The sequence below is a fragment of the Euprymna scolopes genome, chromosome 14 (genome assembly GCF_053919585.1).
Source record: "Euprymna scolopes isolate OS-2025 chromosome 14, ASM5391958v1, whole genome shotgun sequence".
NCBI lineage: Eukaryota > Metazoa > Mollusca > Cephalopoda > Sepiida > Sepiolidae > Euprymna > Euprymna scolopes.
The window spans coordinates 73,826,753-73,853,732 of record NC_136495.1 but is presented as its reverse complement, the minus strand read 5'-3'; the positions used below and the strand labels follow the sequence as shown (position 1 = coordinate 73,853,732).

The following is a 26,980-nucleotide window of genomic DNA, read 5'->3' as shown; positions in this document are numbered from 1 at the left end:
GGATTTTTATAAAACTTTCTGAAAAGTTGTAACTAACTGATTTCTATATAATTTTGTTTGTCTATACTTCACGATAACTCTTGCGTGTGCCCCAGGGGCTCTTTTAGGGCTAATAAGAACACTCCATTTTTGGAACTACTTTACCATGTTTGTCCAAAATTTTCTGTGTATGTTTATTTAGCAGTTTTGCAGGGTGCTAAACTCAAATTTAAATATGTTATAGCCTTGTGGACTTTTGGGGCTAAATGGGGCCGGGGCAAATGATGGACTTAGTCATTTCTTTTTTACATATGTTAAGGCCTAAAACTGCACCGTTTGTTCATTTTCACCAGGATTTGACGTCCGCTGCCTGGGGACTTTTGGGGCTAAAGGGGGGGGGTGAACTTAGTCATTTTTTTTATGCCTTGTTTACTATGCACTCACGGGGGACCCTGCATGCTTCACGTGTTTCTAATTGGCATGATGAATTAAGCTCAATGAAAAGGCTTTAACATTTCAGAGCACATATGTACATGGTACCTTAAACACTAAAGTATCCTTGTAGGACTGAAAAAATAATCCAGTCTTCTCTCTTGTAAGATCCATATTATATCTTGAATAAGTAATTTTTTATGAATCATCAAATTCCATTCATTTTTAACAGCTATCATCCTCTTTATTCCGAAAAAAACAAAAAAACAAAAAACAAAACAAAATACTTTTGAACTGTTTGGTTTTTCCGAGCAAAATATTAACGGTCTTTGATGAGTTATCTGGTGTTCATACGCCATTCAACGAAACACGTGTAAGATGACAAAATAAAACTACAAAATAGAGAAAATATAAATAATATACATAATTTTTTCATATGGAAAAATTTGGAATTAAATTCTGTACATGAAAATTTACAAGGAATTTATGCATACTCAGTATTTACTAAGACATGCATCTAAAAGGAAAACTCTGATATAAAACCTGAGGTCTAGGTCTACTGCCTGTTCTGTCTGTGACATTCAATTGTACCGACTGAGGTAAGCAGTTGCTCCAAAAAGTGTGAATTGTTCTACACAAGGCTTCTCTGCTATAAACAAACAATCTGTGTGGATTTCGGACAATTGTTTCGTGAACCTCATATGTTAAAATCGACGAAAGAATCCATTGTTTATTGTTATTGTATAGACGAGGTCCAAAGAGAAAGTAGATGTACATAGGCAGAGAAACGGGGAGAGACTAGGTTTAAAGGGAAAGTAGAAAGATGTAGATAGGCAAAGAGATGGAGAGAGAGAGAGAGAGAGAGAGAGAGAGAGAGAGAGAGAGAGAGAGAGAGAGAGAGACTAAGTCTAAAGAGAAAGTAGAGAGATACAGATAGGCAGAGAGATGGAAAGAGCCTAGGCCTAAAAAGAAAATAAAAAGATGTAGATAGGAGAGATAGATAAAGACAGATTGGTTCTTCTAAACAGAAAGTAGAGCGATGTATAGTCAGAGAGATGGAAAGAGAATAGCTCTAAAGAGAAAGTAGATAGACAGAGAGACAGTGGGAGACTTGGTCTAAAGAGAAAGTAGAATCATGTAGATAGCCAGAGAGATGGAGGGAAACTAGGTACAAAGAGAAAGTAGAGAGATGTAGATAGGCAGAGATAAAAAAAGGACTGGTGCTTTTTTTTTTTTTTTTTACTCTGCTGCTGCTGCTGTGCTTGTCACGTGGTATAATTACATGAAATCTGTCGTCGTCGTCATATGGTTGTGTTGCACGCCGATGAAACGTTCGCACATTTTTGATTATCTTGAATTGAACTTAAAATTACCCCAAAATTATATCTGGAAAGCGACTGGACCATTGTCGCCTTTTTTTCTCTTGAGTTTCTTCTATACAATTATTCCACGTTTATTACCGAACGCCAAGGTTTTCTACATCCGTGTAAGTATATGCATACGTAGATTCTATATGATTTATTATTCGGGATTTTTCCCCGCTTTTTCAGTCATTTTCACGCAGTTTTATTTATTTTTTTTAAATTTATTTTATTATTAAATTAAAAAAAATAGTAATGAAAAATTTGTTATCGTTTGCACGAAATAAAAACAAAACAAAAAAAAAACCCAAATGTTGGTACTTATGCAGATTACGGACCTTACTGAAATAATAACGTTAGAAACCCATTTTTAACATTATTAAAGGAGGGTGTTTCGTAACTACTTTCACATAACAATTTAATAATCAAAAGATGCCGTAAAAATTGGATTTAACTTGAAAATGCTAACAAAAAAAAAAAAAAAAAAAAAAAGCATGGCCAGTAGTCTGAATACGTACCCTAACTTTTTATGAAGATATCTTAATTTCTTTTGTCTTGTATCCACGCTGTTTTTAATAGTTTTTTTTTTTTAAATCGTTTTTTTTCTTGTAATAGTTTATAAAATATAAATACTTGAATACAAAAAAAAACAAGAAACAAATGATGCAATGAAGCAAAACTTTGAAATATTTAACAGAATTTTACACAGCAAAAACTGCAAAATTATTGTCGAATAACCAGGTTCACGGCAACATTAAATGCTTCTACAAAACTTGAACCGAACTAAACCACGTTATCTGACCTGAAACTAAGCTTCGGTTTGGATTTAAAAAAAACAAAAAAACAAAACCTGTTCGGTTCAAATTGTATCGAAGGTATCTAATATTATGTGGAAAATATTTTCAACCTCGTCAGGCTGAAATGTCGCGTCAACATTTCGATCTTCATTTAAATCAACCGAAATCGATTTTTTTAAATGTCGTTTTCCCCCGCACCATTCACGTAGAAACTAGTCACATCAGACCGGCTCTAAAACTAAGAGCCTCCCTATTTTGCAATGACCTTAGTATTTACCCCTACTCATAAAAGAAAAAGGGGCACTGGTTGTTGGTGGATTATAAAAATAGCATTACTCGTCGGCATTCCCCTTGATGAGGGCGGGGGGGGGGGGGCGACCGGCAATAAACCAATACGCCCTTCTCGAAGAAGGTAATTCCTGGAAGGATAACCTCTTGGGACCATATTCGATTTTTATTTTTTTAGGCTCAGTAAAGAAGGTATTCATGAGTTTTATTTTACGGCCTGAAGTGTCCATTTTTTTTTCTCACTTTTAGAGACAGTCAGTGCCCCTTCCTCTATCGCCCCCTTTTCGTTGCTTGTTTTTAAAGTCCTTGTTGATTAAAACCCACCATTTGACCTTTTTTAATATAATTGGCTGTCTTCAAGTTCCGTCACCCGGTGTTTACAAAGGTTTTACCCGGAGCGTTTTTTTTTTTTTTTTTTTTTTTTAGTACGCAAGCGAACAGAAAAATTTATAACCAAAATTTACCTGTACGACGTCTGCTTATTTAAAAAAATACAATAACAAAAATAATATCGTTTCATTTTGCACTTACTTGGATTACCGTACTATTTTTAAGTTAAATCCCAGTTTCACCATATCTTTTTAAATCATTAATTGAAAGTACAGAATAGTTACAAAGCATCCTCCCTTCCCCATGTTAAGAACGGCTTTCAAAATGTTTTTTCAGCACGGTAATATAAGTGCACAGTGGAGTGCATCACTGTATCAAGTACCCACTTTCTGGCAATGACCGGACTGAGTGACGGAACTTGATGATAACCATATAATTATTTCAAAGTTGGTTTAATTCGTATTCCCCCCGCCATTCATTTTCTTTCCTACATTCTAACGGTAATTTTTCTTTATATAAACATCTGTGAAACTGGATTTATTTACCCCCATACACACAAAGAAAAGCGAAAAAAACAAAAACAAAAAAAAACAAAAAAAACACCCCCCCCCTCCCCCGAATATCTCGCCTGATAATAAATATTCATTGTTTTTCCGTCTCTTTAAACGTTTTATTGTTATGAAATATCACCCGATCTGGTGGCGCGTCGTCACCCCCCCCCCTCGTTTCCGTCGACATCTGGTGCGTACGTTGCACGACGCGCACGCACCAGTGTCTCACAGTTGCCCTGTTTCGTTCGTTAATTATCGCATTTTCGTGTCAATATTTTAAAAGAATAAATAAAAAAAAAATAAATAAAAATACCCCCCCTCAAAAACCTTAGTTTGAACCTGAATTAATTCCATTTCTGCACAACATTCGCAATTCAGTTATTGCATCTGCAACTAACTGTGCAGTGCACGCATGCATATTGATAACATTGTTTTAACTTTTTCCTCCAACACTTGCAAAATTTCCTACCATTATTAAAAAAAAGGGGTTTGTGTGTACACATATTCGAAAAAGTTGTCAAAAAACAAATATATAACAAATGTTATCAAAGGCAAGATAAGTTACTTTTCTGCCAAACTGGATATATTTTTTGTGTTTTTATTCAATGTAACATTTATTCAGCTCGAAAAACATAGTGTTTACCGATGTATGTATTCGAAAATTCAAGATGGCGTCTCACACCCTCTTTAACATCGTAAGTATGGAAAAAGGTGTTATAAATAAAAAACTATACAAAATACTATTAAAAACCCGCCGAATATATGTCATCCTATGTCACGGTAACATATATTGAGCGAGTTTTTAACAGTATTATCCGGTTTTTTATTTATAACATCTTTTCCCACACTTACCGTGTTAAAGAGAGAATAAGACGCCATCTTGAATGTTCCAATACATCGGTAAACACTGTATGGTTTTCGAGCTGAATAAATGTTACATTGAATAAAAACACGAAAAATATATCCAGTTTGGTAGAAAACTAACTTATCTTGCCTTTGATAACATTTATTTGTTATATATTTGTTTTTTGACAACTTTTTCGAATCTGTGTACAGTAATACAAACCCCCCAAAATTAATTTAAAAACAATGGCAATTCGGAATCTTAACTCATTGTTATATGGGAGGTTACTAAACCAGTTGAAAAAATCAATTTTCCCTCAATGAATTACTCGAATGTTTTTTTTTTTTTTTTTTTTTTTTATTATAAAACTTTGTCAATTACATTTAATGTAACAAAGAATTATGGTGCTTATGTTACCGTGCAATTTTTAAATAATTCAACTTAAATTGAAGTTTTACTATATCAAATTGTTAGAGGAAAGTAGAGAATAGTTAGAAAACACCATCCCCTTCCATTTTAAGAATAACTTCCTAAATAACAACGTCGTTTCAGCACGGTAACATAAGTGCATAAGTATAAAAAATTATTTTCAGAATTCTTAGTAAAAGTTAACTGTCAATGCGTTGGGATTAATAGCCTTAAAATAAAGAATACACATTAACACTCAAGTCGGTTAGTTTAATCAATACATAATAAAAATATTGAAAAGTTATATTGTACGTAAATGTTATGGAATAAAGTTTTCAAACAAAAACACTTAATTTGATCAAGTGTTTTATTTAAATTTTTTTATAGACGAAAATCGATCTTTAATGAGATCGATCTTGTCGCGGCCATCTTGTTTTTCGCGGTTGAGGAGGGGGCCGCCAGGGGAGATAACTCCAATCACCGTTTGAAGTTTAAATTTTGACGATCAGTTTGAAACATGGGTAGAACAATGGCGTGTGTGTATATATATATATATATATATATATATATATATATATATATATTTTACTTGTACAGTTTAATCAAGACATTAGAAATTGAAAATATCGGAAAATGTTATGGTGCTTATGTATCCGTTTTGGACTGAAGATCTCAGAAAAAAAAGTCATTTAATTTGATCCAGTAGTAGTTTTTTTTTTTTTTTTACAGCGGAAAAACACGTTATGAGCGCGCGTTGAAGTCAGCCATTATGAAATTTGTTAAACACGCCACGGGGAGATAACTCCAGTTAAAGCGCCGATACTCCCTCCCCATCTGTAATACTAGCTTTTCTTGCTAAAAATCGAACCTCGGTATCATAACAAATTGTTAGCAAATTTTTAGTTTACCGACCACTCGGCATTCACCTCTAATTTGTCGACTAGAGAGGTTTTCGGATACGCTGAGAACGAATATCGCATTTATTTATTACGTAAACACGCAGTTATCTATATTTGAAGACATTCAGTAATCCTTATTTTTTAATGGTGACCATCTTGTTTTCCAATAATGAAAAAAAAACACCAAAAAAAAGCTAAATATGCCACATGTAACTGGAATCCCCCCTCCCCACCAACGGCGTTGGCGTAAAAAAAGTAAGGTTTATTGGAGGGGGGGGGGGGAAGTGGTAAATTCCAAGAAATCTTGAGCGAAAGTAAAGAACGTAAAGACCACAAATTAAAAACAGCATTTAGAGTTTAATTTATTAAAATAAATTAAAAGGTAAATATTACCTTTCGTTACAACAAAACACCGACCACTAAATTTTTTTTTTTGGGGGGGGGGTGGATATTCGATGTTGCAGGCCATAGATCTGATAATGAAATCCGTCGCAAATTTACAGTTTGCATGGTATTAACCCCTTTTAATTGATCTAAAAAATCTACTTGATCAATTTTTTTTAATGTCTTAAACTGTTAAAGTACCAAATTTTTAAATAACTTTTGTTTTTGTTAATCTAATGTCCACTCAACAATCTGCTAAAAAAAATTGAAAAAAAAACAACAAAAAGGAAAATTATAAGGGGGTTGGGTTGCGCATTAAATACGTTCGCACTGTCTTCGAACATCGTAATCTAGTAACGACTAGAAGATTCCTAAAGATGCGCCCGAAGTTTGGAAGTTATAGTGGCCGAAACGTTTATTCCAGCCCCATCCTTTTTTTTAATCTTCATTCCAAACAAAACATTTTAAATCAATTTTATATGAAAAGCAGAATATAAAACGTGTTCTATTTTTAATAGAATTTAAAATTTTCAAAACACCATTTCACCGCCATTTGTCTCGATGGATGACACATGAAATATTTTAAGTTTTTGAATGAATTTTTTTTTTTTTTTTTTTTTTTTTTTTTTTTTTGTCTAAATAAGATTTAGAATATGCAAAAATATAACATAAGTACATACATTTTAAACAATTCCATCTTTTATCTCTCTACAGATTTCGCATGGTGAAATTAAAAAAAAATTCAAAATTTAATGATAGTTTGGAAGAAACTACGGTAATGCATTTAGTCCTGTAAATTTCCATGCATTAACTTTTGTTTTGACGATTAAGTGAAGAACTAACTTTATAAGGGTTTGATTGTTTTTTTTTTTTTTTTTTTTTTTTTTTTTTACATAGGCGTCATCACTTATCAAGGCCGATAGGCCACTCAAGGATAAGGGTTGATTCGTTTTTTCATAAGCTATATATATATATATTTGTTGCCTGCATAACCCCCGAAGTTAAGCAACGATAAAGCTGGCTAATACCAGATGGGTGACCATTTTGGGAATGCTAGGCGCCGTATGTGTTAGAAACAATTCCTGCATCTAGTATCACGCTTGGTCGTCTTGATGTAATATGTAACAACTGAAAGAAATTATCGTATTTTTAGCGAAATGCGCAATTATTTATCGATTTTTCTGTTTTCGTATCGATTCTTCAAAGCATTTACTATTTAATAGTATACTAGACTACCCGTGACCCTTTGGGTCAGTATGTTATATTAACTATGGAATTAATGTATGAGCTTGACACTTGTAACGTAAAGAAAATAGTTTTTCGTAACATAGCAAAAAACATTTCTATGAAAGTATATTAAAATAAAAAATAAAAAAAATTTATGAGTCATTCTGTTTATAATTGTTTATTTAAAAAAAAAAACAAAAAAAAACCTTACAGCCTGTGAGAAATTCCATTTACATTCGCCATATTTTTTGTTTAGGCTGCCCACGCAGTTTGGTGGTCAGCCGTGATTGGTTAGTTTTGAATGAGTCAAGTGAATTGCTTGGCGCCCTTTTTGTATCATGCTTTTATTTTTTTTAGTCCAAGCAGGAACTCTGCAAGGGATGGACTCCAATTCAGCAGCTCCCACACGTGAAGGGAGCTACATCAATTTCATGTATCACCAAACTGTTGGTGAACAAAAGATCACATCTCTACAAGCAAAGACAATTTTATATTGCTGAAATTATCCTAATTACAGGATGACATTCGTGAACATTTCTTGTTTTATTTACCAAATATTGGATCTTATCTCAATTCAACTAGAGTCCCAAGCGACTCGCATTTTGCTTAATTATAGGCGCCAATATTCCTGCCGAGTCCACCATGAATATAAATAGATCCTTTCGAGGAACAAAACTAACACTCCAACAATAGTTTATACTACTGGCTCTATGCGTTTGGAGGCAAAACTGGCCACCGTTTTGCAAATGGATTTTACCAGAACCAATAAACTTTTATTGCTGTTACTTTTGAATAAATTTTGAGTTTGATTCTTTTGCCTCTGCAGGGAGTAAATTGGGATGAGAAATTTTTTACAAGCCATTGAATTATAAGTGGTTTGCTATACTTATACGTAAAGTTAAATTCAAATCTTGATATCTTTTAATTTAAACGCGAAAAAAAAAAAACCAATTGGGACACTGAAAACATACACAGTAAACAATACGTTTTATTGTGGCGTGGATTTATGTGTAACGCAAATTAGAAAAATATTTTTTGGGTTATTTATGTTGGCAGTGTAGAAGAAAATGTATGAATGCTTTCAAGGTTTATTAAAAAATGGAGAAATTAAAAAGAAAAAAAAATGAACGCGAGTGGGTAAATCACCGTTGTAAAATGCTCTTATGGTTGTCAACGGGTTAAAGTAGATTTATTTGTAAGAAAATTGCGTTAAAATAACTTAAACGTAATACGGAAATGAACGATGTCGTAAAAAAAAAATGCAGAAAATATTTATTTGAATAATTTAAACGCAAAAAAAAAATTGCGATGCTGAAAACGTACACACTAAAACAGTATGTTTTATTGTCGCGTCGATTATTTATGTACGCATGCGCAACCGGAAGTCGTAAACCGGATGTTGGGTTACAACACCCGTTACCAGGTCATTTGAGTTTTATAATTATATAGATTAGCAATATTAGGCTCAATAAAAGAAAATTAATTTATTTATATATATATATTTTTTCTCTCTCGTAAAAATATATAATCACTAGGGCTATGACAACAGCATATTCTTTTCCTTGTTTTGATTCTCTGGTATATATTCGTTGATATGTGGTTCTCGGTTGATTGTCTGTGTCGGATATATACTCGAAAGTCAAAAAAAGAATATGCTGTTGTCATAGCCCTAATTATTACCATCAAAACCCAAATCTTGTCTTTCTGTGCAAAGCAGTGTAGATAATCTAGACTGCAGGCAGATCACGCATCGGGCTTCATTCATAATTGGAGTCAGTCAAATAATAAAAGACGTCGTCATCCAGTGCCACATGGACTAACTAGTGTGTGTGTGATATCTGATTATGAAAAGTATACAGTTATTCGTCACTTACTCGATGAAAATTTTGTATTAATTGGATTGATTTTTAAAGAAACTCCGACAAAAAATACTACCTTTATCCGTTTTGGCCGTGCCTATTGATCTATTATAAATATATAATATATATATTTTCTTTTATAAAGAAAATCTGTTGTAAGCGATTGATGTGAAAAACTAATTCCGCAAATTTGAGTTATTGTGGACTTATCTGCCCTTGTATTTTCGAAGATGGCGACGCGAAACGGTCCATTTTTGCTTACTCATAAAACTTGTTTATAGATGAAAAAGTAAGACTACTGGATCAATTTACGTGGTTTTTGGAATATGACATCTTTGTTCCATGACTGGCACATGATCAAACATTTTCTGTATTTTTGTTTTTTTTTAATTAGGTTGAATTCTAAATAAGAACTTACAATTTTATTTTTTCTATTTAGTGTTTAAAGATGTTTTCAAAGATTTAGAAATAAAAATCGTTTTTATTTCTTCTATGACGTCAATTCAATTGCTCAAATTGATTTATAGTCGACCATAGGAATGATGATCGCAAAATCCTTTGTCGCTTCTTCGTTGTCAAATGGACGCTTTTTAATTAACTTCTATATTTTTCATTGTTTGCGTTATCTTTTACGTAGAAACTAGGGTCTCTTTCACACCTAAAGTTTCCATTTTCCCGGTCGAATATGATGCCCCCCCCCCCAAACCAAAAATGCATTTAGATATTTTGGTCATCCGGATTCCTGCTCTCGGCAGTTTATATTTTCGACCTGCCCAGCGTAGTATAAACATCCCCATGTTAAGAACGGCTTTCGAGGATGGGGGTGTTTATTCCGAAAGCTGTTCTTAACATGGAGGTTGGGGTGTTTATACTATGCTGGGGCAGGTCGAAAACTTTTTTGTTCTTCCCCCTCCCCCCACGGAAAACAAACCTATGCGGTCTCATCCAGAACTTGTGCGAAAAAAAGTTACTAACATTAAATAGATTTGTTTTACCCATTTTTTTTTCTAAAACTCGTTAAATCTGAAATGTCTCGTTTAATTTGTTTACAATATTGACTAAATTAATTTGACCCTCTTCCTTTTTTTTTTTTTTTTTTTTTTTTTTTAAATTTTAGGTTAACATTTTCCTTGTCCTTCAGGACAAGATCACGGTATAGTATCTGTTCTGATGCTACACTTGACCTTTTCTATCCTCGGTCAGTGGAGAAATCCTTCATGACAATTTTAATTTTTGTTCCTATCTAAAGTGCCCCTTTTTGGGGAGTTGGATTTTCCCCACATTAAAAACCGATCCTGTTTAACTCTGCCCTCGTAGGGAGGTAAGTAAATAGTTTAAATAAGTTTACAAGACATTTTTCTTTTTAACTAACTCGAGGGGAGGGGGCGCTCGTCTTGCCGGGTCGTAAAATACGATTAAATATATTTTAATTCATGCAGATTTCGTATTTATTACAGAGCCAATTCTCTATTGAATATTATATTGTGCCTAATAAATATATAATGGTGATTTCAAAAGTTAAAAACTTGGGTGCCGTCAACTAGAATCGAAACCAAAACATTTAGCGCTCCAGCCGCGTTGCATAACGTTTAAGCTATCGACAAATGAACAATTTAAAATTAAACCACTTCAAGCTCTGAATGAATTTGCGCATGCGCAAAAGTAATACGAATATGTCGGCAAGTTGAAATGAACATTTTGCATTTCAACTTGCCGACTTCTAATTGCATTATTCATCCATCCAAAGAAAGATTTTACTCGTTATAGAATACCTTTGGGGTATGATTACTATTTCCTGTTAATGTCAGTGTTATGTGACCAGTAGTTTAAGGGTTTATCGATTAAATATTTTCACACTAACATTTACACGTTTACCTATCTTAGAGTTGAGTTTACAGTGGTTTTCTCCAAATCCTAATTAACCCTTAAGTTATCTTTATTTCATTTTTTTACGAATATTTTTGGAAACCGATTTAACTAAAATATTTCGTTTCTCCCAAGCATTTTTTAAATAGTTCAAAGTCGTGAAGACCACATCAGATTTAGAACAAGTTGATCAAACTTTGAGGTATTGCGATTTTAGTCTGTCCATTGAAAAGGTAAAATTGAGTTATCTCCCTTTATTTTTGTCGCCTGTATTTCTTTTGTTCTCCATGTTTTCATGTAAGATTAAAGTTGCTATAACTCTTAATGTTCTAAATTTGTCAAAATAAACTTGAATTTAACCTTAACTGGCAGTTAAGGTTAAATTCAAGTTTCGTTGTTGATTGTTCACAAGGAATTTCTGCGAAGCAAGCAGTTGGCTGCACGGTGAACACCTTGGAAAGATCCATTTGAAATGTTTTACTATGCGCTTTTTATTTTTTCAATAGTGAAATGAAACGATTTTTATTTTTTTTATTTATGACCTGCCCCAGCATAGTGTAAACACCCAAACTACCCCATATTAAGAACGGCTTTCGAAGTTGGGGTGGGGTTGTTTATTCCGAAAGCCGTTCTTTACGTGAGGAGGTTGGGGTGTTTATAATACGCTGGGGCTCGTCGTAAAATTTACTGATATATATAAATAAAATAAAGTGATTATTTAGAATTACATTTATAAAAAAAAACAAACAAATGCAGAAGTCTCATGTACCTACTGTTCACAAAACGAACGTCATATTCCAAAAATTACTTAAATTGATCATTTTTTTTTTCTTTACTAAAAGAATCAATTTTTTTTTTTTTTTTTTTTTTTTTTTAGCGATTAAAGTTTCCGAAATTTTGAATACAAAATCTCGAATTGTCGAATTGAATTATCGCCCTTAAAAAAAAAAAAATGGCCGCTCCCAGATCCTGTCTTTTTCTTAGAAAAAAAACTACAAACAAAACTACTCGATCAATTTATTTTTTTAAATATGGCATCCTCGTTCCGTGAAAAGTACATCATAACGATTTTTCTACTTTTTTTTTTTATTATGTAATCTATATGAATCTCACCTGTCTGTTTAAATGTATGTATGTTTGCCTAAAACTTTTGACAGAGGCTACGGATTTTCACGAGATCGGTATCGTTTTGAAACTCGATGCTTTGGATGACAAATATAAAAAAAATGGCTAAAAATATTAATTCCTTCACCCTTAATTAGGCCCTTTTCTACAGGGAGGGGGTCGCTTTTTTCGCCGATATTTCGAAAATCTTCCCCGCTTTTCGATTGACTAGCCTTAATTTAAACCTTCGCCACTTCCGGTTTGGCAATCGACACAACGGCAAAGACGTTACGTTCTTCTCCTTCGGTATGGGTTCGAGCCTGCTTGCCTACTACCAGTTTTTTTTTTTTTTTTATAATACTCAACACACCTCCCAAAACCCGGGCAACGCTGGACACCCAGGCTAGTTTTAAATAAGCACCATGATTTTTGATGGCGACATTTCCATTTCAGTTGTCTCCCTCTTATTTCATCAGAATTCATCATGCCTGATGAAAACACGATTAGTAGTAAAGTTTGATTTTGAATAATAAAAACTTGATCGAAGTACATGATTTTTGGAATAACATCTTTGTTCTGTGACGAGTATGTGCATCATTCAGACTTTTCTGTATTTTTTTTTTTTTTTTTAAATTGTGAGAATTTTCCCCTCACCTGTTTTTGCTCCAAGACAGTGGCAAAAAATTAACAATTACAACAAAGCGTACCTCTAAAATTTAACATTTTATTCATTCTTCATTGCAAAAAAGGAAATGCCTATTTTGTCTCTGAATAGAGCTGGTAACACCTTGAAAGGTAATAATCCTTTTATCTTCAGCAACTGGAATTAAGGTTCAGCACTGTTCGAAAATGGAATTACAGCCGTTTGAAGGGGTTGGTATGATACCTTATGATGAATTTGATTCTCAACTCTTCGACATCAGAAGTTCATAAAGCATGTTCATTTGAAGGAATTGTCGTTAAAGACAGGTCAATAATTTTGATCTTAAAGTCTCTGGGAGACATAATAACTTAGCTTAACCATATAGGCTTTAAAAGTAGTCTCAAGGAGACAAAGGGTAGATGAGCCAAATGTCTCATATCCAGAGAGTTGAGTTCCATGTTTCTTTCACAGATGCTTGAACTGAAAAGAAAAAGTATTCAGAGATCTCCAAGCCCATCGCTTGGCGTTTAAAATATCTACTAATCTGATTGGTCTAAACAAAGACAGTGGGTAGGCAAACAGCCAATTGAAGGGCTTGCTTTATAATTGTAAAATCTCTCACAAAATTGCCACCATAAGTGCCTATTTGAATAAGCATCAAACTTTAAAAATAATTTAAAAAAGAAAAATGTAAAACAAAAACATTTCAAAGCAAGGGACTTTCCAGCGTTCACCGTGCAGCCGACTACTTGCAAAAATTTTTTTTAAACAATCACAGACGAAACTTTAATTTAACCAGCACAGTAAAAATATTTGAGAGCAATAGAACTCTGCTGGAATAAGTTTCACTAACAATTGTTTGGGCATCACTAATTGCCATTTATTACTGACCAAAAAGTTGCCTCTTTATAATTTCATTTTTGATTCTCTTCCTTATCACGTAGATTTTTTAAAGACTCTTTTTCTATATTAATTTTTGTGCAAATTTTATCAGCCATGGTAGATTGTTCTTATTCTGTAAGCCATATCCGGCAGAAATTGTGATTCTTCATTATTGTAGCAAAATTTGAAAATTTAAATATTGAATTTCAAGTGAAACCAATGGTATCTATTGAATTGTCATGTCACAGTAATGAAAATATCTAAGATTTACAAAAACCATAAGGTAGAAAATTAATCAATGAAAATAGCTTTCGAAGACAATTAGCGAAAATTAAGTTTTGCTAAATTGGGCGAAAACTTTAAAATTATCTCCTTTTTTGGTATGATACGAACTGTTTTTTTGTTTTTTTTTTTACAAAACTCAATTTTCACTTATTGTCTTCGAAAGGTATTTTCATTAAAATATTATTTTACCTTATTTTTCATAATTTTTGAATATGCTCATTGTGACATGACAGTTCAGTAGATACTATTAGTTTCACTTTAAATACAATATTTCAGTTTCGAATTTCACTACAATAATAAAGACCCGAAATTTTGAACTGAACTATTTATTCATAAAAGTTGTTTTGAGTTATCTCCTGGCTGTTTATTTAGTGATCTTAAACTAATGTATTTCAGATGAAAACATTACGTATTTATGCATCATGTCAAAATTAGTATAAATTCCAAAAATTGCGAAAAATGATCCAATAGATGTATTTGTGTTAAAAAAAAAAAATAAAAATAAAAGAATTCACAATTACTTTTGAGATTCTGTGTTTAAAAATGACGATGGTCACACAACTCCTCCACTTTTGAATTCTATTCTAATTCAATAAATTCTATTTTTACTTGTGATTATTTCATACTGGATCAGTTCTTGTAATTTTGGAATTTATATTAATTTCGACACCTGTAACTTTCACATAAAATTTAAATTGGTTTAAAAGATCAGATTTACACAGGTACCATCTCTTGTAAGGATTGAACATACAACTTTTAAAAGCCACTTAAAACTGCGCTTTTAACCGTAAGTCCAACCTGAATTAAATAAAACGTTCAGTTATGGCCTTTGAGGATGGGGGGGGGGCGCTTATTTCTATCCTACGTGTTTTGTTTGAAGTGACTTTTTCCCCAGTGGTGTGTTGAATGCAACATATGGTACACCTTTGACTGTGGAAGTCTTTGAAGAGGATTATGGAAATTGACTTTGTCCAGATTGTAAAGCACACGGCTCTTCTGCTAATATTAATACGTAAAAAACCTGTAAATGAAACTTCTCGTCTTATCTAATATATAAAAGGCAAAATGTGTATGTGCGTGTGTGTTGCAAAAACTTTTGACTGAGGTGATGAAACCGGTATCGTTTTAAACTGCGATCCTTCAGATGACAAATATCAAAATTGTCCCAAAACATTAATTCCGCCATCCTAAACGCGGCCGTTTTGGACAAGGAGGGGTCGGTTTTTGCTTTGCTCTTTTTTTTATTTTTTTTTATTTATTTTTATTTATTTATTTTTTTTTTTGCAATTCCTTTCTTTTCGATTGACTAGCCTTAATTTGGACGTTCTCAACTTTCGGTCGGGTGATAGACATTGACTAAGGTTAGGATTTAAAAAAAAATTTTTTTTTATTTTTCTCTGCATTACAGGGTCAAGCCTGCCTACCCACTACCACTTTTTTCTTTTTAAACACTTGTTTACTGTTTTGATTCCCCCCACCCCACCCCCATACTTTTCTATGTGTCAGGGGTCAATTGTTGGACCTTTATTCCTGATATTGATAAATGACCTCCCTGATAAAATATCTAAGATGATTATATTTGCTGACAACACCGTCTTACAATGGACATGAGGGAAAAACTAATGAACACATATCCAAGGCAATAGCAGAAACCCTAGAGGAAGACCTCCAGTCTGTAGTGGAATAGGGACAAAAATGGATAGACTCATTCAATGCTGCCAAGACTAAGCTTCTTTCCTTTAACTACAAGAAACCTTCTCAACTACCAATAGCCATGACTAATGATATATTACCTGAAAGTATTTTGTTCAAATTCCTCTGCTTAACATTCATAAAGAACATGAGTTGGAACAAATACATTGAGAGTATTGCCAAGGCTGCTGCAATAAAGTGGGCTTTCTCTACCGTGCTAGAAAATTACTTACGCCAGAGTGTCCTGTATCTTTATAAGGACATCATTCGCCCATATATGGAGTATTTTTGCCACATTTGATCTGGTGAATCTGCTACTAGTCCTCTTAAACAGAGTTCAAGAGTCGCCAACCTAATAGGTCTTCTGCTGTCGGCTAGGCTGTAACCTTTGTCCCATCGACAAAATATTACATCCCTCTGCCTGTTTTGCAAGCATTTTAATGTTAAGTGCTCCAAACCCTTGTACCCCCTCTACATAAATACCCCTGACAAGTAGCAAAATCCCACCCCCTACAAAGATCCCCAGATGCCAGAATACTTTCTACTCTAGTTTTTTTTTTTTTTTTTTTTTTTTTTCCTGGAACTGCCAGACTTTGGAATTCCCTCCCGGGTTCCTGCTTTTCTGACATGCAAAAGTTCAAGTGTAATATAAACAGACATCTTGCTGCTCAACTTCTTATATAGTATCTCTGCAAATTATGTCCCAGATTATAGTCCCCTATATTGGGGCTTGTTTGGGATGAAATGCAATAAAAAAACAAAAAAAACAGTTTAAAACAAATGTTAAGTTATTAGCTATAAAAAAAACGTATTCTTTGCTCTGGTAGCATCATTTAAACCCCCTTTTTATTTTAATTAAAATAGTTCAAACTTGTCGAATTTGACAGGAACCTCTCTTTATAGGTATTAAAGAAAAAAAAGTAATGAATTCATTACTTTTTTGCTCTTCTTTGGGAGTGTTGAAATTTGTTAAGCTGGAGTTGAATTTTCTCTGGAAGTTCCTCTGCATTGATGCAAATTTATGCACCAAATTTAGTTCCAGATGGAATTTTATGTGAAGACCTGTTTGGTCACGTCTCTACGAGCATCCGATAGGTAGATTTTCTTGCTCCTACAATCCCAATCCAGATTATTCGTCTTAAATGGGACATTGAATTATTTTCTCTGCTTGGGAACTCTGTAAAAAGGAAGAACCGATCAGATTATTTTTCCCGTCATCAACTTTATTGAACTTTCCAGCTTTCTTGTGAAAGGATTAAATCGCGAATCTAATACTTGACTTCTTGATCTTCCTCAGTTAGGAAGGATTACCATAGAGGCCAGCAACCAGCTTGAAGCTTGCAAAAGACCTAATGCTTACTGTAACACAGAATTGAATCAAATATATTCAAGGTAAGTGTTTCTGGCTTGTGAATTTCGTGTCTTCAGAGTCTTTTCTCTCTGTGAATAAGGACTGATTCTCTTTTGCTTCCCGGTGCTACAAAGCTTCCAAAAATGCTCTACCTCCATATTTATTTTTCACTTGGTTCTATCTTGGAGAACGCCATCCATTTTCGTATTCCATCCTTTGTATTTTTAATCTATTACCCTCCCTCACACTCCCATTTAGAGACCGAGCTGCTTATTTTCCGTTGACCTGCATAACAGTGGGCGTTCTGACACTTAGCAAATGATTGGGAGAACCTTACTAACCTGCCCCATTATTAGCATTTTTTTTTTTTAAATTTTTTTTTTATTTTTAAAAAAATTCTTTTTGGGTGTTTGTATTTGATATTGCTTTCCATTATTATTCGTGTTTATTTTTGTGAATAATTTTTCGTTGAAACCATTTGGGGTCTTTTTAAATAGGATATAGGCTATGAAGTATATGCAGTATTTTTTGTGACAGTGGCTTATTTAGAGTATGTAAAAATTTCTTCAAATAAGCACTCTCGACCCTCTCCCCTCCCCCTGCCGCCCAAAACGAATAGTATCGTGCCTAAAACAATTGTGACTTTATTTTTGTCTAAATTATCATTTTCTCTCCTTCAGTGAAGGAGGAAACCTAGACGGAGACCATTTAAAAAAAAAATTTTTTGTTTCAACTCAGTGCTCTTTTGAGAACTTTTTCTCGTTAAAAAAAAGAACGACTTTGTCTAACTCTGCCCTCGTGGGAAAGCAAGTAAGTAGGAACATTTCAAATAAGTCCTTGAACTTCTGATGGACATGTTTTCGCGCATGCGCCAAAACAAACATGGCCACCAGCGAAATCGATCGAAAATATATAGGATAATAAAGGTTTTACTATCATAAAAATACTTATTGCCGGCAATTTTAAATGTGAATATGCGTCCAAAACAGACCCCCACAACTTTTAAAAAGAAAGTCTTTAGTTGATACTGATTGATCAATTATTTGGCATATTGACCAAATGGCCTTTGGGCCAAAATCAGTGCAGTATCTGTTCTGATTCTATACTTCACCTTTTCTGTCCTTGGTCAATGGAGGAGAAATCCTTCATGACTGTGACCATTTTAATTTTTGTTCCTATGCAGAATGTCCCTTTTTTGGGAGCTGGATATATTCAAAATACATAAAAACCGACACTGTCTAACTCTCCTCGTGGAGAAGCAAATAAATAGGAACAACCTGCACAGATTATTTTAAATCAAATAAAACTATCGTGTGTGTGTTCAATTTTTCATTACGGACTGTACTTTTCTATAAGTAGCATCGTCTGAAGAGGCCTCTAATTACTTGTATCTGTCTGATCGAAACGTACTCATGAATGTGTAGCAACATATACTTTTTGCTTTACATGAGCATTTTATATCTTTCCCTTTTGTATTGAGCACTCTTGTATGAATCTCGTTAAAAATTAATTAGTCGCTTTAACTCTGAAAAATATTCACCTGGAATTCTATGTAAACAGCCAGAAATCGATTTTATTACTTTCTCTTAAAGTAACACGTTCAACTTTAATTATTTTAGCAAGTAATAAACAGAAAAATGTTAGATTTAGAGTTTGGACACTTTATCATTTAAAGATAACAAAACTCTTTCATACGAAAGAACAATGTTTGGTCACGTGTCGAAATTAAAAAATGGAAATGATTCGATCCAGCATTGTTTTAAACATGTATATAACAAGTTATTTTCGCTTGTTTCGTCCACTCGTATTTAACAATATAAAATACATTTTTAAAAATCCGTTTTTGAGGGCGTTTTGAATTTTCTTTCACGTAGCCATTTCTAAAGAAATAGGGGAATCTGACGATCGTATTAAAAACTGTTCATACTTGCATTATTTAATGTAGATAACTATTAATAATTATTGATAATAATAATAATGTCTTTTAATCGATCTTTTTAATGTTTTTTTTTATCGCAGCTTTCATGAAAAGTCATGACGATTTTTATTAGGTTGCAATGTTGAAGACGAAAATTTAAAATGACCCCTGAATATGAGTGCCGGTAAAAAAGAAAATACTGTCAATTTTGCGTCTTTTTTTTTTTTTTTTTTTTCTTTTTCTTTGTCGTGTATTATACGCAACATTTTTATGGAAATAATTTATTCATCCAAATTGTCGTTCATGAATCAGTGTTGTACATTAATAATTACAATAACCGGATCTTTTTATTTATTTTTTTTTTAGATTCGATTTTTTTGTTTTCTGGGGAAACGTCGACGCTAACACTACTGTATCAACATACACCAGAAAATCACGCCATCTTTTCACAATAGCGCAATAATTTTAACGCATTTCTCTCCATTAAAACTCGTTAAGTCGCTTATTTTCTATCTTGTAATTTTTATTTCTCCAAATATTAACTATACGAAATTTACTTTAATTCTTTAAAGGGGTGGGGGAGTAAATTTGTATGTTAACACATATGCCAGTTTACCCCAAAATGAGATTCTATTTTTTTTAGGCGACTACATGTAAACAGTCTGGAAAACTCTGGCGGTAAAGATGAGGGTAAAAAATAATTAGTTATTGTCCAGAATCGACATAATTTTTTTAATCTTTGGAAATTCACATTAATCGCTTAAAATCGTTAAAAAAAAAAAAAAAAAAAAAAAAAAAAAAAAAATTACGTGATTTTTAATATAAGATTTTCGTCTCGTAACGAAAACGACGATTTCTAAAATGACTGAATGAAAAATATTATGTGGATGGTGGATGAGCCTCTTAACTCTCCATGGTCATGGGAGGGACGTTGTCTTTCATGCAGCGGCGTGTCTTAGGCAAAAATATCTTGTCAGCCCCCATTCTACTCCAGGTTTAAGATTAAGAAAAGACCTGTCCCTCTTAACCCTATCATTAGCTCTAAGTCCGGGTTGCAATACATAAGAATAAAAAAAACCCCAAAAAACCTTTCTCACCCAACACTTACATCTGATAAAAGTGGGTGATCATTTTTATGTGAAATTGATCTCCTTCCTCGTTTTATTTTTCTCCAAACAAGGCATATTGTCACTTGGAACGTAAGAGGTCACTATTTGGGATCATGTCTAATAGGGGACTGGAGTTGAGCAGTTAGATGTTTGTTCACATTACAATAGAATCTTAATCTTTTTAGATAAACGAATATAATGTGCGAGGAAGGCTACAATGCCAAAAATATGATTGTTTCTTTTAATTTGACCCCAAATAAGGCACAGTGCCACTTGGATGTAAGAAGTTCAAATTTGGGACCAATTCTTTGTAGGGAGTTGAGTATTAAGATATCTGTTTGCGATATACTTGAACTTTTGCATGTCAGTACAACCAGGTAAGCAAGGATGAGGGTAGAGGGGTGGCTATTAGAGTAGAAAGCTTTTCCAAAGTAGGGGTGGGATTTTCCTGCTTGTTGGTTTGAGATAGGGAGGGGACTAGTGCCTTGAGTTTGTTTCTTTAAAGGGGTGGGGTAAATTTGTCCGTTAACACATATGCCAGTTAACCCCAACATTAGTTTTTTTTTTTTTTTTTTTTTTTTTTTTTAGTCGACTACATGTAAACAGTTTGGAAAACTCTGGCGGTAAAGATGAGAGTAAAAAATAATTAGTTATTGTCCAGAATCGACATAATTTTTTTTTTTTTTTTTTTTTCTCTTTTTGACTACATGTAAATGGTTTGGAAGATGCTAGCGGTAAATAAATGATTGTTTATTGTCCAGAACTCGACATAATTTGTCGTGGTGGACTAGTATATACAAGTACTTGTAAAATGGGCACAGGGATTCAGCATTTCCACGTTCGTACAGGGGTTGGAATTTGGTTGATAATGAGACCTATTAGGATCTGTTTTGGATCCTGTCTAAGAATGAGACTGGTGGCAGATGTACCAGCCCAGATGTGACAGCAACAGACATTGTAGATATACAAGATACTCCCAGGTGTTTGCAATTTTCTAGCATGATAAAGAACTCGCCCTCCTTGCAGCAAACCTGGCAATGTCTTCAATGTTTTTGATCCAATTAATGTTGCTTGTGAATATTAAACCAAAGAGTTTGAATAAAAAGCTTCCGGGTGACTTATTAGTCATGGCAATCGGTGATTGAGAAGGTTTCTTGTAATTGTTAAAGGAAAGAAGCTTAGTCTTAGTAGCATTAAATGTTACCATCCATTTACATCCCCATTCCACTAGACTGGAAGTCTTCTAATGTTTCAACCATTGCCTTAGATGTGTGTTCATTCGTTTTTTTCCCCTTGTCTGTTATAAAGCGTTGTCAGAAAATATACTCGGCTTTGAGAAAATTTTATCAGGAAAGTCATTTATGAATATCAGGAATTTAGTAAAGGTCTCAAGATCGACCCTTGCGGCACACCCACGTTTATATTGTTTTGACGTACGGCCATCAATGACAATCTTGGTCTTTCTCGCCGAAGAAGGATTTGATCACATTAAGTATTCATTCATTAATACTATGTCAGTACAGTTGGGAAAGCAGGAACCTGGAAGGGAGTTCCAAAGTCTAGCAGTTCTGGGGAAGAAACTATTAGAGTAAAAGACTTCCTTACATCTAGGGGCCTCCATTATGTAGAGGTGGGATTTTGTTTTTCGGGGGTATTTACATTGAGGGGGGTACAAGGGCTTTTAACTCGGAGCATTCACCATTAAAATACTTATAGAACAGGCAGAGGGATGCAACATTGTCGATGGGACAGAGGTTGAAGCTTAGATGACTGTTCAGGACCTATCGGGTTTCAGACTCTCTTCTGAACCCTATCCAAGAGCGAGAGACTAATAGATGCACCAGCCCAACTGCTGATCAAAAAGAAGTTAAGCATCTGAGGTGGTGGACTAGTGCTTGATTAAGAACTCAAAGAGTGAGCAGACTAATAGGGTGATAATTGAGTGGGTCAGTTATTTTGCCACTATTCTTGAAAACTCGTACGACAGAAGTAATTTTCTAGCAGTCAGAAAAGCAAGATTTGGTAAGGCATTTGTTCAGTTTGGAGAGAACTGGAGCAACCTCAGTGGAGCTTTTTTTCCATCTTTTGGTTAAGAGCCTCCATTCTCTTTCACATTCATTTTTTTTTCAAATTTTGAGGTCTTATAAACTGAACCTTTTATTTAATCTATAGGGTTTGATTGTTCTCAATTTGTCAACCATGACCATGCTGCTTAGTGTAAGCAATGCATTGTAAAATATAGAACGTATGAGAATAGAACTGATAAAAATGATCCATTCTTTAAAATTTTCAAACCTTTCTGTAAACTTATCTGTAAGTCAAGCAAAATATCTTTAGAAATCTACCAATCTTGGCTCCTTCTCTGCATATTTTTGTCCTAAAAAGGGAATCTGTTAACATCCAGCATTTCAGGCGAAGATCAAAGTGTAATATTTGATTTTGAAGATTCATTACCTTCCTTTGTTAGGTGGGTTGATCTGTTTGTTGCTTGCGGCATCATTGTTTGTGATGGAATAACTACGCTACTGACACTGACATTTGTGCAGCCAAACTAAAGCGTCTCTTTTTGTGAACTTAATTCTCGCTATAAATTGATTCTGTGCCCAGTGTGGAACCGGGCATGGAAATACTTTGGAATTACTGCCTCCTTTTTGGAGAGGTGGAGGGAAGGTTCTTGCTTATTACCTGAGACACTCTTGTACATTGGGGAATACTGACAGGACTCTAGGTATTTCTTTTACCTTTTTTGGCTAGGAACAAAATGTAGCATCGGTACTGATTGTATTTAGTCAGTGAAGGACCCATCCTGGTGCACTAGGAGAAAGCTACACATGCTTCCCCATAGTGGTGTAGTTCAGAATACATTGTAGTCTACATTACACTGTAGAGAACCTGCTGTTTTTATAAAATTATTTTTTTTTTATATATCTGGGTGAGGCCCCGTGTTTTGACAAGCTTCTGGGTTTGACCTTTACTCCTGATCTGAAATGGAACACGTACATCAAGTCTGTTGCCAAGGTCGCAGGAAAGATGGTGGGATCCTTCTACCGCTCCAGAAGATATCTCACTACTGATGCAATTCTCTATCTATATAAAAGCCAAGTACGGCCAAGGATGGAATACTGTTGCCATATCTGGGCAGGAGCTGCCAAAAACAGCCTATCATGCCTTGACAGAGTACAAAATAGACTTCGTGGTTTAGTGGGGGATGCCCTTTTCTCTACCCTGCAACCCCTCTCCCACAGAAGAGACGTTGCGAGCCTATCCTTGTTTTATCGTTATTTTCATGGCAGGTGCTCGTCTGAACTCCAATCCCTGGTCCCCCCTCGCCAATCTTTCACGAAAAACACCCGTCTAGCTGAATCCACTGTGAAAAATTCCCCCCACTCTATATCTGTGCCTAAATCAAAACGCGGATTTCATGAGCAAAGCTTCTTTCTTAGAACTGCACGCCTGTGGAACTCTGTTCCGTCTGCCTGCTTCCCTCCGGACTACAACTTGGATGTCTTCAAGTCTAATGTTAACAAATTCCTAATGAACCGCCCCCCCTAATTAAACACTTCATAAAATCTCCTCACTAACGTGATGTACTTACAATAACCCTTATCCCTGAGTGGCTTCCGGGCCTTGATAAGTGGTGATCACTGTAAAAAAAAAAAAAAAAAAAAAAAATAATGGCTTGAATTTAAGTTTTTATATAATAGTTGTAACTAGAAACCTTGTTTTATATTCCTGAGACCCCCCCCCCTCACTTTTCAAAGGAAGCTGGCTCAACCTGCCTTGAGCGAATGCCGCACCAACCAATTGGTGGTCATTTTCAATTAGGAGTGCCTAGTGGAAGGCCAGACAAAAACGATGCTAAATATAAAGCTTATTTGTCCGAATTGTAAAAAAATTTTGATAGTAACTAGTTGATTGCTATGCATTTATTTTGGTGCGATTATGGTACTGGGAGGACATCTTGCTTGCCAGTTATGAGTGGTGATATGCATCGCATGTAGGTGTAAGTAGGCCTAGCTATGTCATGATTCAACCCTAGGTCTTGTGATGATGGCTATTAGTGATGTCACAGTAAAGTGTGTGTGTGTGTGAGGAAAAAAAAAAAAAAAATTAAAAAAAAAAAATCATAATTGGGAATTAGAAAAATTGGAACATTTTGGGATATCGGAAATTTCTGCCTATTTTCCGAAACCAAAAACGATTCTTTTATTTTTGAGGATTGTTTTCGTTTCACACTTAATTTTCTATTACTGGTATTAATGAGGAAATGATAAAATTGATTTTATTAACTTCTGATGAAACTAAAAATGTATAGATCATACTCCATAAGTAGTTTTTTGTTTTTAATAAAATATATGCACATATTTCATGGGGTTTTGCGATAATGCAAACATTAAAAAAAAAATTCTGTAAAATTATTTAGATTTTAAAAGAAATCTGGAATGTAAAACTGAATCAGGAAAAATTTTAGAATCGTCCCCAATGTGTGTGTGTGTGTGAGAGATTGTTAATGAACAGTCATTGATCGGTATCAGATTTGCACACATGTGATGGCAAGAAACTATAAAATAGTCGAATTATGTTGATGGTAATTAGATATGTTTGTTAAAAGGGAATTGACATTGTGATCGTTTTTAAGACAACACATTGCATTTTTTTTCTTTAAGACAGCAACAAGACTTCGCTGAATTATTAATTTATTTCTTTATTTCCGGTTGCAAAACTTCTTTCTTAATAAAAAAAAAAAATACTTTTTGACCTGTAAACTTTAATTTTAGGCAGACATTATTCTCAAATTGATAGTTCAAAGTTTATTTGAAGTTTTCTAGTTACTGAAACTATAGCCTTGAACATTATAGATTTTGAAACTCTCCATTACTAACTAGCAGAGCTACTGTATGGCCCAGGGCCATAAACTAAAATACTCAATGCCAGCCATTTACCCTCTGTCTTGCATTCCAACCGAGAAATTTTAAGTCTGATTATTCTGTTTATTGCAATTGTTTGAATTTCTATTGCACTTGGTTCACTGGATATATTTTCTAAGTAGTTTTTGAAATTGCTTTTTGTGAGTCCAGTTGCTTCTATAATTAATGGAATGATAATCTTCCTAAGATTCCAGTTTCTTTTCATACTCTACATTTGATATTTTATCCTTTCTCTCTCAGCCTTGTTTAACTCTGCATCATTGGTGGCACTAACTTTTAAGGTTGCTTCTTTCTCCTCGTCCCATATCCCTATCAGGTCTAATAGCTCTGTTTTATAGCGATATAGCTGTAGGCATTCTGTATATGTATGTTGGGTTCAATAGCTCTGTTCTCTAGATATGTAGCTGTAGGAGTTTGCATAGTCATAGTGGATGCTGTACGACTTATTTCTGTTTTGTTTCTCATGCGTTCTCAGGACTTGCTGCTTCATTTGATATTCAACTTTTTTTACAGATGGTCCAGTAGAGATATTTACACACTCCATTTTCATATTGTATAATAGACCCCCTCCCCGGCAGAATTTTATGGCTGGATGTCAGGGGACTCTAACACTACTTTTTTTTATTTTTTATTTTTTTTTATGATCCTTCACCATGGATTGAACTCTGCACCATATATCGTTCTTATAAAAACAAAGGTGAACTTAAACCTTTCTTGCCAAACTTTCACACTTGTCCAGTTACGACCAGTTTCCTCTGCTCTGTCTGTGCCTAAATCTCAACTCAAATTCATGAACAGAACTTTCCTTGAACTGCCTACCTGTGGAACTGTTCCACTAGCCTGCTTTCCAGCTGACTACGATATGGTAGTCTTCAAGTCAATGTAAAAAGTTCTTGTTGAGCACCCCTAAATAATCTACCATTAACTATTGATACGCTGTTGTCTCTGTGATTACTGTGCACTCATTAACCTTTATCCTAGAGTGGCAGTCAGGCTTTGTAAAAAAAAAAAAAAAAAAATTTCCTCGATGATGAATCCCATATTTCTACTTTTGCATGATATCCAAAAAATGGTGCATGTATTTTCTGTAAACTTGTAAGCATTTGCTTTATATTTAAAGTTTCAGTATTATGGTGAAATAATTCTGCAAATTATTTTTGAAGTAAGTCTTGTAAGATGTCTTTGCTTGTTTAGTCTCTTTTTTTTTTTTTTTTTTTTTTTTTTTTTTTTTTTCATGTCAACAAAGCAAATTCATTAGAAACAATTAATCTGCATACACTTTGGAACTGGAAGAAATGGTGTGGCGATGTTTGCCAATTTAAAATATCTGTTAATAGTGGTGCAGAATGCAAAACTCCTTATCGGTTCACATACCAATTGAGTCGAGATTGGCTGTCATTTAGGTTCAACCGCTGTGCATTTTTTTTTTTTTTTTTTTTTTTTTTTTTTTAAATTTTATTATTCAAGCTCCACCTCAAACAAGGCAAGTGCCACTTTGAAGTAGAGGGCTACTATCGGGGGACAATTTGCGGGGGCATTATGAAGGGAGATGAGTAGCAAAGCTATTTGTTCACATTACACTTGAACTTCTGCATATCAGTAGAGTTGGGAAAGCAGTGTTCTAGAAGAGAGTTCCAAAGACTTGCAGTTCTGGGGAGAAAACAGCACCATTTGTTCATTTTTCACCAGGATTTGATGCCCCCCCCCCTGGGAACTTTTGAGACTAAATGGAGAATGGGTGGGGGCAAATGCTGAACTTATTTTTATTTTTTTTTTTTTTTTATGCTTTGTTCACTGCGCACTCACTCGGGATCCTGCATGCTTCACTTGTTTTAATTTATGC

The 26,980-nt window shown here is 34.2% G+C and overlaps 1 protein-coding gene across 8 annotated transcripts in view; it reads left to right on the top strand.

Moving 5' to 3' along the window:
- The first annotated feature begins 1,321 nt into the window (after window positions 1-1,321).
- The window catches only part of LOC145293089 (stearoyl-CoA desaturase 5-like), a 131,776-nt gene continuing 106,117 nt past the window's right edge, over window positions 1,322-26,980 (top strand). Inside the window, exons 1-2 of one of the 8 annotated variants that reach the window (XM_080139460.1) lie at window positions 1,438-1,897; window positions 17,129-17,223. The gene's annotated coding sequence lies outside the window, so the exon portion shown is untranslated. Of the gene's footprint in view, window positions 1,898-17,128; window positions 17,224-26,980 lie in introns of all 8 variants that reach the window. The other 7 variants (XM_080139454.1, XM_080139458.1, XM_080139456.1 and 4 more) reach the window with 7 other exon arrangements.